This window comes from Dreissena polymorpha, chromosome 10, assembly GCF_020536995.1.
Source record: "Dreissena polymorpha isolate Duluth1 chromosome 10, UMN_Dpol_1.0, whole genome shotgun sequence".
Classification (NCBI taxonomy): domain Eukaryota; kingdom Metazoa; phylum Mollusca; class Bivalvia; order Myida; family Dreissenidae; genus Dreissena; species Dreissena polymorpha.
In genome coordinates this window covers 6,204,810-6,217,104 of record NC_068364.1, presented here as the reverse complement: position 1 = coordinate 6,217,104, position 12,295 = coordinate 6,204,810, and positions in this window count along the sequence as shown.

Below are 12,295 nucleotides of genomic sequence, written 5' to 3'. Positions count from 1 at the left end.
CTGCACCGAAATCCCCATTGTTCTCCGGGAAATGTACTTGTCAATTGTCAAACTCACACAAAGCCTCTTTCAATCGTGCGAAAAAGTCCAAACAGCGCTCTTGTATCAACCATACGCTTGCGCTCCAGTCAAGCGTGACGAATCGCCTGTTAAATAGATTTTCACACTAAGCGTTTTTATCAATGCACGTAAAAATCGACTGAGTTACTAATCTGTTACTTAAAATAGCAACAAGTATGCAAGAGGTAAACTTGTATAAACCTTTATCAAAGTCACAAAAACAAAAAGTTTTCACCTGTGACTAGTCCAAATATATCCAAAAACACCCTTTATCACAATATTCACTATCACACTTTTCAAACAACGTTTATTTCACTGCAAAAACTTCAAAATTGTATCAGCAAAATGTAAACAACTATCCACCATTGGGCACGAATATTTTCATCAGATACTAGACTATCTAATCAAAATTAACTACATGCGTGAAATAACTCTTTTTTGACACAAATTAACTACATGTCTAAATTTAAACGTTTGACACATGTACATGCTATAAATATATGAACGGAAATGAATGTTCTTTGATAATTAGCAGGCTATATTTAAGACAACAATTAATAAATATGCCAGGTGCTTATCAATCCAGACCCATTAAACAGATAAAAACATTGGAAAAGTTTGATGCACGCTCTAATAATATATTTTTACACACTGGAAGACAATAGTTCAAAAGTAAATTTATAGTTAATTTATTAACGCAACACACGCTATGTACTAAAAACCCAAGGTGGTAGGCTAATAACATTCATATATCACACACATCAAATCAATATATGAATAATAAATGTATATTTGTCTAATTTTAACAATAAATACTGTAAATGTTGCCATAAGCGGTCAGATTTCATGAGGTTTTAAATAAGTACCTTTACCAAATGTAGGAGGTGTTGATGTTTCTAACCGCACATCTGACTTGTTTACAGGTACAGTTGACTTATTCTGGAAATCACCTACCGAAGACACGGACGTTTCTTCGGTGGTTCCTTCGAGATAAATATGTGATGTTCTTAATACACTGATATATTTATGTTTTTAAACATATTCCTAGTTGTTCTTCAAATTATATACCTGCGTACATTCAGTTGGCATAACAAAAATAAACATTCAGTGCCATGATATGTACCAGTCATATGTCATACCATCAAGAAAAGGAAGAGTTGGTGATGAAAATAGATACATTTTAAGTAATTGTTCCACTACAACGTTTATCCATCAATATTCTTACCATCGATGTCAAATGGAAACGCAATCTTTGTTGTTGCCGTCAGCTTATCTGTTTGATGTAAATGCAAAGTTGGAGACTTGGATTCGACGTCATCAGACGTTGTTATTTTGCTCGTCCCTTGGACAAAAAAAATCATGTAACGTCAATTAAACGTAACAAATGACTAATTATACAAATGTAATCAGGAATAATTATTGGAAAATAGTTATTCACAAATACGCGGTTAAAAATTGCAATCATAAATATCATCATCATCATATAATTTTCAAAAAATATATTGACACAATAGTAATTATTTAAATAAGTCGAACAATTTAACACTTATTTTTACATTCATGTGAAGGTTCACGGCTAGAAAACATACCATAAGACGATATCTGTACAATATTACTGTATACCAGAATATTATATGTCAACATAGTGCATTTCCATTGGTCATTGTGTGAACTGATCGCATCAGCAATATTGGTAATAATGCATGCCACTTGGGTGTAGTCTTCACACCAACATTGTACTGATTGTGTTGCTAATTCATGATTAACCCTACATTTGTAATCACCGTTAAAAACCGATACCATCTCTTTGAACCATTGTCACTGCCCCTGTGAAATTGCGTAAATATCGTTGAGGAATTTCTTGATCTACAGGAAAGAGCCAATGTAGATGCCGAAAACAAAGTTCAAACTCTGGCGGCTGTGGTGCTGCAAATACAATTAATTGGTTATTAGTTTCAGTAAAGATACACCAAATGTTCTGATGTCGAATAAGAGTAATAAGCTTTCATGTGTATTGTGCTTTGCACAAATTATTCACACAACTATATTTACAACACATATGATTTTTTTTATATGAATTCCTTTGATAAAAATAACAGATTGTTCTAATTATAATGTTAAAAAAATATATGAATGTGTGCACACTTACGTTTAATATTAGAGGAAACAATGGTAATTACAGTTAAAAAACACTGTAAAGTTATTCAAATTTGAATCCATTAGCATTTAAAAAACACTCATCCATATCAGTGTGTTAAGTTCAAGTAAATCAGTGTAAGCTTGAGTCAAATGCGTTTATTTATTATGTCCCTGTCATTAAATTGTGCGAAACTGAAACAATATGGTTACATTTGACAATTGTTTTCATAATGTCCATTCAATTTGCTTTTATGTGGGTTGTGGTGGCTGCACCACTCTCAAATCATGATCAAATATTAAACAATATATTTCACATAAACTTTTCAATAAGCCAATTAATTCAGATAGATATTATCTATTAGACCTGTCTTTTCAAAAACCTCGATTAAAAACAAATCAGCAATTTATAATTGTATTCCTACAAGGTCATTGTTGTATTCCTTACAATAATGATTCAATATAAAACAGAAGAATTAAACACGATTCATGGCCCTGTAATGGTTGATACTAAACATAAGAGTTGAAGTAAACTTCATTATGTGTGCTTTTTTTATAAAGTTCTTAAACAGCCCTTATGGTAATCGCAATTGCTTTCCTATAGCCTCCATACAAAATAGGAAGGTACATTTCATGTTCTCTATAATATATTAGTGAAACATATAATATATATAGAATATCACAATAAGTTAAAGCTGGAAAAAACAACATGTAAGTGATCTGGTTGGAATCTTGTTAGACATGAGGTAAATCTGTTATACATTCGCATGCGATCTTTTCAAAGTTGTTGATGTGTATTTTCGTCTAATTTACTAAATTATCTATGCTAAAGAATATTTGTCTGACTAACAGGTTTGGTGGAGTTTGCAACAGAATATTTTAATACATGTTAGTATTATATCTGTCAAACGCTAAATAAACTTGAATCAAACTCAAGTAATCAGTTGGTCCCAATTTCTCGAATACGCGTCAATCGGTTTAAATCTTATATTTTAAGCCTAACGTTTGTCATAAATTGTGTGAAAATTCAACTATTTACGTATTTAAAGTTTTAAATAGAAAAAGACTAGTTAAATAAATAACAAAATTTATATTTATGTAAACACGAACAACTGTAAACATGTTATGAAATAAGCGCCTTAAAACAAACTGGCCCTTATTTAGGAGACGGACAGACGCATACAACTATTTTAAGTTGTGTACTATATTGACAATAAAATGTAACATTATAACAATTATTATATTTATTTATTATACAAAATAGAGTTTTATAAAATCATCGTAAACAGTGAAATCTTATTTATGTTTATAATCTCTCTGTGGGATTAAAAAAACATACTTTTAATCGTGAAAAATTAATGAAACACTTTGCATAATAACGAAAAAACGTATCTGTAACATAAACTCATTTACTAATAGGAAAGCGACGGAAAAAAAACATCGTTATAATAGAACAATGCTGAAAACTGCCGTAATCACCTTGGAACGGTCAACGTCAAGCATTTGGTTTTTGAACCGATTAAGTGCTAGCCGTAATTCACGTGTGTGAATTATTTACGCAACGTTTATATAAGCATTTATCAAATAATGTATTACAATTTAATTACTCCATGGATGAACATATGAGTGTTTAGAAATTGTCAGCTGGATATTTTTGTCAATGATTGTAACATGTTAAATATTTTGTAAAGTGTTTATTGTGTAAATTTCGATTTAACTTTCAGACAAGTAACTTATTTCTTTAAAACACATAATTGTATTTTACTTTCCAATAGCTCACATGGAAAGGGATGTAAAAAGTCATTAATCATATTTAATATCAAACGTCTTCAATGTGTGAACTCGACAATACATTCTACACTTTCGATTCATGTCTGAATAAAAATATGAGGGACATCAAAAGGTAAAACATAAGTCTCTATCAATGGGTTAATTAGGATTTTGAATTTCGCAGCGTATTTTAAACTCAATGCATTACAAGTAATATCCAAAACCACTTAACCAATGTCGATTAATGATGATCGATACACGAATTTTTTGCACACATTGTACATTAATCTATGTATCTCTCTTGTTTAAGTATAATGAATATAGTCTTTAAAATATATTTTGTAATTTATTCGTGCATATACTGTAAAATAAACGTTGTTATTTGGATAAAACATTGCTCACTGTCGCGAATATTGCAATAAGTCACGTTTTGTAATGTATGCGTCAAAGAGTGAATGCAATATTAACAGTTAACTAATAGATTATTATTGTCAAACAAAGTAATGAAAAACAATCTAGTTTTCGTTTTATGAGTACACCCACTGTTGAAAAAGCCCACCAATTTGATAGCAACCATAAATGCATATTCGAAGCACAAGGTAGACACAATGCTGTTTTTCTTACGACATTTGATACGTATACTGTATCTCTTCAAATATGATTAATCTTACATCAATATATCTACTATACATACACACAAAAATCGTATGCTTCTTAAAGAATTTTTTTTATTTGCGCCTAAATTCTAAGATTGTATTGTTTCATCACTATGTCTTCACTCTTTTTTTATTTTAAACGTATCGGAATGTGACCACTTCTTATTTTGTAAAAAATGACTACCTGCAGTTATGTTGACTTATGCAAACTGAGAATGTTTGAAATATTCCGTATCTTCAGAATCCCATTCTACAGTAGCATAATTCGCGGAGTTGTACGTTTCATAACACGTGTAAGTCCCAAGCATTTCCTCTGCGACGTCAATTGTGAAAGGTTTTAAAACGACGTCATATTTTGACATTTTAAATTTGCGTATCTTTTTTCCAAAATCTTGTCAATCAAATAAGAAGTATTAATATTAGCGGTGCGTTCTGCTATTGTATGATGTGTTTAATATTTTGTTCGTAAGTTTCTGTGATATATTGCTATTTGAATATGATATAATTTCAGCTCCAACTCTTTTGCTGACTCTTTTGTGTTGATCCTCATAAATACCTTCTACGATACCTTTCTTCCACCATGGTCAGCGTACGGATTAAGAGTTCTCTTACTCGCATTACTGTGCACGTCGTTTATTGTGTGCTGAGGGAAAGGTGTTGATATTTTGTCTGTGGCTGTTTCCAGAAGGACTGTAAGCTTAAGGGCCGTACACATATGGTGCTTCTACAGCTTGTTTGGCGTCATCGTACAAAGCAAGATCTGTTCAGTTTGTTAACTCCGACGCTTCTCACTTTGCTTAGTTTCTGATATCCTCTAATAATCAAGCGTTTGTGGTTTGCTTTAGGGTGAAGGTTTCTGTAGTGGATGAATGCCCGTTGTCTATTATTTCTCTTAATAGGCGTAGATCTCATCGGACCGTTGATGAGTCGCTGAGACTGGTTAATGAATTCGTCCGGAGTCTGCGTTTAGGCCTTTACAACCCTCATCCAGAAGTTGCAGCCGTATCCAGGTGAGGTGTAACTGTTCCGTTGTACATAGTCTTGATGCTCTTTGTGTTGGCTATCCTCGGTGTTGTTGCAATGCCTTTCATAGTTTTAAGTGTCTGTGATATTATTGCGTCTGAACCCTATACCTGTTGTTTCCATGTAATTATCTGGTAAAATAAGACCCACTGTTAGTATTCATGCTAAAGCGGATTTGGTTCTAGGGTCAATGTAAAAATGGATGGCTTAGGATTTTACCATGTTGATGGTAATTTAAGCTGGGACCTTTTCCAAAGCCAGCTGCATTCTGTATTCGGCTTTTTTTCATACTCGTCTGTGCACCAGAGAACAGGGTCAACTGTGAATGAATAATATAGGTTAAAACTCCCCCTTGTGAGGTCAACTGGTATTGCAGTACTATTAGCCTACATAAGCAGATGACCGACAGTTGTATAGGTACGACTCGGTCCGCCTTTAGATGTTGCCTTGGCTACCAATGCGTAGAAGCCCGTCCATTCACACTCGAATGCTTTCTGTAGTTTTATGAAGACTGATGGTAACCCTCTACTCCTTAAATGTGTGTTCTATAACATTGGCAAGATGTTATATCTCTTGATCCAATGGTCACTTCCTTCTGACTGCGGCCCGACAGTTCGACTGATATTTCTGTGTACTTCATTTCTACACAAAAACAGGCCTTGAGTAGTTCTAGAATGCGACCAGTGGAGGAGGAATGTGCGCTCGTCAGTGACGAATCGGACAAGAATCGAGTATTGGTTGTTGTGTATTCATTGGCCATATCTCCTATTCTGGGTCAGGCTAATGAAGTCTCTAGCTAAGAGGAAGTCACTGTCTAGGACCTTGATTTTGATTAGCAATGTCATATTTTAGTTTAGGCTGTAGTATTTGAGCAGATCTTGTATGTTATCATTGGTTGCCACCTTGTTTGGATGCGCTCTGCCCCTAAAAGTAGTAGTTTGATTTTATCGGTATTCAGGTTGTTCTCAATTCTGGTCATTACCCCCTTCATCCTTCATTGATTATTCCTTAACGATTACTTCAAAGTACTGGCACCCTCCGATCTTAGAGTGTTTCTCCAGTTGCAGGTGTGTTTCCGGTACGCCGAAGATCTTAAGACTGTGCACATGCAGACGATTCTCGTAATCTTTTTTTCTTGTTTCTTAGTTCTTCTGCATTCGAAGATATACTGTTTCTTTTTCTGTCTGATTTTGATGGGAAGCTCTTCTTACAAGGCCGCTAACAAATGACTTTCGGAGTAGGTGTTTTCCAAAGATCCATACCGTGGGGATAGATTACTTTTTTGTTTTGTGTTGTACATATAGTGTCCTGTATTTTATCGCAAAAACGTCTCTGCATTTAAGCAAATAGGCATTTGCTATAAATGAAATTTGATAGAAAATACACAAACATGTGTTGTTACGATCATGCTTCTGAAACTAATCTTATATGGGCTGTCGTTCTCTTGAATTCGCAATCATTTACAGTTATACATATCAGCACAACCATGAGTTTACATGCGTTTTAGATTATTTTAGTTTTTACCGCCGAGGTTGATATTTGAATTGCTTTGACCCCCTCCATGATAGTTAAGTTTATTTGTAACAAAAAAGTCCCTACCTTGTTTAAATTTGTATGCATTTATAATTGTTCTAATCAGATAACTATTCTTAATTTTAATCGAAAGACTTTCTGAAATTATGTGGCCTGTAAAAGAATGAGATGACGATTGAATATCTTCGTAGTTGAGGTCCTGCGAAGCATAATTTGAGGAGGGGTTTTACGTCTCATAGCACGTGTACTTTGAGACCGCGTTCTTGCTAACGTCAATAATAAAAAGCATTCCACAGCGTCATATTCTGCAACGGTGTACCAGCGCTTTGTAATTAACGTAAATTCACGTTAAGAAATCAAATGTGTAATCAGAAAATATTTGATAACTGATTCGTCTTTCATAACACTCGAAACTGTAAATACATTGATTACCTCGAATCGCTATTTTTTGAAACTATAATCCCTCGAATTAAAAAAAAACCAACAGCAACCATTTCAATGTAAATAATCTCTCAATGTATCAATCGAACAGATCTAATTCTACATTGACGCTATTAAGTAAAACGTTTTCTTTAAGTTGGGATAAAGTTAATTGAGTATTCCATAACATCTTCAAAATCTTGTTAAACTGAACACTTTAATACCATCATGTGGATGATTTTGTTTCAGTCTATGGTTTATCGCATTTAAGATACATATTCATAGGCTACATGCTGTCTATGTACGAAACCATGTTCAAGGCGAAATCTTGTTTTAAAAAATAACAATAATGCAAAAATCACATATCTTCAAACATACTTTTAAAGCAGTTCATAGCAAGAATTAAATCGACAGATGGTGTTATTGTCATTTTTCTTCCTGCCCACTTTGGTATCGAGTTTAAATCACTGACAGAGGTCAAAGTCCTCGCGGTTACGTTTGTTAGCATTATATTCTTAAATTTACGGGATTCGGCATATGCCTTAGAGCTGTGGAAGAAGACGACAACAATATATGTCATAATCACATATCTTCCCTGAAAAAAGAATACATGTCAGGTGTGTGTCTCATCATTATTATCATTCCAACAAAGTTACTATATGATTAAAATACCCTTTTTGTTATAGTTCTTGATTTCATTGATAAATCAAAAATTTATTTTGCGTATCAAACGATTGGAAACAATTAATCCTACTTGATTTTGTATTATTGGTATACTATTGCTAATAGTGTCAATTATCTCGTTCAATTCAATGCATACATTATTCTAAAAGAATTATTCAAGTGACGTTCCGACAAGACTTAAATAAAATGTGTTTAATCTGTCTTTAAATGAACAATTGTGTAACAATTTAATAAAACCTGTATATGTGATTTTATATATTTGTCAAATCTTCTTTTTGTATGGCACTGTTTTTGTGATGTGTTTTTTTGTGTGTTTTTCTGTTTTTGTTTGCTACTTTGTTTACCGGAATGCATTCTATATTATCTAAAATAATTGATTTAGATAACTACATACTGACTAATTTAATTTACAGATTAACAATGTTAACAAATCTTTCTGTAAATACATTGTTTGTACTGTTTGTATGTGTTTAAATGTTTATAGAATATTTAATTAAGATAGTATGCAGTTAGGCAAGGAATTTGAACTTTCACCTAACCTGAAATATAAGTCGTTAAACACAACAATAAAAAATAAACTATGTATATTATACTTACCAAATCAAAGCTCTGAATGCCTCTCATGGAAGGCACATCCAACGACCATGAACAATACAAACATAATGTGCTTTCACTTAAATTGTCTACATGGGCAAGATATTGCTTCCACATGTGTGAAATTTTCATTCTATATGGGTGAAATTTTTGCAAACACCTAAAGAAAGAAAATTACACTTGCAATATTTCATGTTTTTTCAGGATTTACATACGCTCTTACATTTAAAAGATGAAGCTAAGTATAAAAATGGACAAAGTCATACCTATTATAAACTATTACCACTTTATTTATGTATTATAAATCTTTCACAATGTGCATTTATCAATAAAGAAATAAACCTAATATGCCCCCCTCACTATTTACCAAGAAACTGAACACATTGAAATGAATGTTCGTTTCATACAATAAACATTTGATTTAAACATAATATTATTAGTCAAGATAACAAAACACCTTAGACAAAATAACAACAACATTCTCCTTTCGAGAACGTCTGAAAGTATAGCAAATATGATGACCATTCATTATGTAAACAAGTTAATATAAAATAAAATTGTAAGACTATTTTCCATCCTGTAGCATAAAACAGTTTTTTCTTAAAATACAAAACTCTGCTTTGTATCGAAAGATTCTTAAACCTTTGCATGAGATACTGTTGTGTTGTTTTTATCACAGAAAAATGGTATAAGAAACATATGTAAGGTAAAAACACAGTGTGTATGTCATTTCATACCTGCTAATTATGATCACATCTTTTGAATTGGCACTTTGTCATTTTGGCTTATCTGTGCTTCATGACTTGGATCTGATTGGACTCATACCTCTAAATCGAGGGTGTTCTTCAATTGAAACAACTATTGAACTTCATATGTGAAGTTTCGTTGTCTTGAACTTTAAACTGTCGGTCATGTTTTACAAACAAATTATTGATGTTTGCAAACAATACTACATAACCACATACTGTAGTTTTGTAGTTGGTTGTGTATTTCTCTATTGACTTTTATATTAAAGTTTCTCTATGAATAATTTCAATGTCCGCCCTATTTTTTAAACCTTCGACAATATTATAATGAACGTTTTTGTTGATTTAATAAAAAATATACCACACATAGCATTTCACTTCGTTTGTTTTCATACGCACGGTTGCACTTTTTTGAAAAAAATACTTAACTAATTTTGCGCAAACTTAACAAAGTTGTTTATTTTGACAATGATCGGGCACTCATCTTTGTATTTTTGAAAATGGTTTTGAATTAATAAAGAAATCATCAAAAGCGTTACCTAAAGCGATGTTTTGTTGACATCCGATTGTCCCACACATAGCCGAAAAAGTCACGTGGTACAGGCACCTTGGTAAAGTCAATATATAAAGTGTATTTTAATACGAAATAAAAGCTAATCACCTTTTTACTGATGTGACTGGAAATGGAGCGTCATTTAAAAATTAAACACAAGTAATGAAGGGTATAAAACTGCGAAAAAAACTGTCTCAGCATGGACGTCGCCATCTTAACTATCACCTGATTACCCCCTATGCAATAGATATTATGTTTTGCTGCGCAAGATAACCGTTTGCGTCTCGCAGTGGTAGCGCATTCGCTTACAGATCAGGACGACACGGGCTCGAATACCGGCCACGTCATTTGTTTTCATTCGTTTTTTCAACTATTTAAATCATTTAATTCTATTAAAAACATAAACGATTTGTAAGCAATCATTACATGACATTTGAAGGAATTACGAAATATGTTAACAATTCCATTAAAAACGTGGATGGGAACGAGATGTTGATTTATTTACCGTAGTTCCACAACTTGTTACATTTATGCCATCATTCATATAAATACAATAACTATGTTCCTAACATGTTTTGCTAACTTTTCATACTAGGTTCTGTAATTTTAACAAAGTGAATCTCGTCGCATTTGATTTTTAGATAACAAACTTTTTCAATCTATTTATTAATAGCGCACGTAACTTTAAATAGTTATAACTGATAAATAATTGTCTTGTTTCTTGCAGAAGACTGTCGAGTTTTTTTGGGGCTGTAATATCGTTAAACTTTGTGACGCCCTGTAATATCGTTAATCTTTTATCTTGCGATTTTTGGCGGCAAGGAACGGGGGTGGAGGTCAAACTCAACCTACAATATTTTGATATTAATCTGCAAATTATGTTTTATATTATTTAAAATTATTTGAACAATTTGAATAAGGTTTAAAAACTTCAGAACGTGTGCTCCGAAATACATTGTGCATGTAATAATTTGAGTTTGTAACGAAGTCAATAAATATTACAACAATAACGCAACAAAAACAAAAACGATTTGTTCCTTCCTGCTTAAATAAAAATGAAGTGATCGTAACAGTTTATTAAGTAGTAACAAACAAAACAAGAAAACGAAATTTGGCCTTAGCTTCCGAATAAAAAAGTCGTTAAGTCTCGTTAATAGTTTAGTGCCTTTATGATGACGTTAATTTAAACAAGAGCATAAATAAACGTCTAGCCAATCAGAAATAGCATTTACATCCGGGCAATTACCTGCTCGCAAAATACTTAGTTTCCGTGAAACAAAGTTATGATTTCCGATTGATATAGGATCGTTGGCAATATTTCACCACTTTTTGTTTCATTTAATATTTGTACTTATTTAAAAAAATCTTTTCTTTTTGATAGCCTTTTAGATTTCCATTCAGTCAACTGTTCATTTACTTCAGCAGAAACTTCCCTGTATCTTGCCAATAGACAATCAATGCCGTGGGCTCTCTTCTGTTTGTTTATGTTGATTTACAAATAATATGTTTATTATTAATAATAATAATTCAATTTAAATACCTTCTGGAAACAAATACTTGTACTAACTAAATAATTAAAGTCGTGTCAATGAACTGTTTTCTTTTAGAAAACAACGTATGATCACGTGACGACCGGAAACCTAACACTTGCGAAAATACCACGAGACGACGCCAAAGAACTAGCGAAAATACCACGTGATAATTATTCAGCATACTGCACTTTTTATGACTTAAAGTCTCCCTTCGCGAACTCCGTTTTGGCGCAAAGGCGTAGTGAGTTATACTATTGTTATGTCATAACAAAAACTGTATAGATACAGCAGTTTAAAATTATTGTATCTCAATGAAAATACTTCAAAGATACAACAGTTTGCCTTAAATCATCGGGGTTTTTTTGGAGAGATTTGGTGAACGTATTAAGATTGATTTTCAGAACACCAAATTAAACCTTAGCGAACAACTGAAAACGAGTCTTTGCCTGTGTGAATTGATAAAAGCTTAAATGGACAAATGGTTGAATATTTTATATTTTATTGCGACATATTTTGATGTGCCTTTTTGTGTTGCATGGGATACCTATTGTTACAGTGGTTTCAGTATACCTCAAATGTCCATGTTGT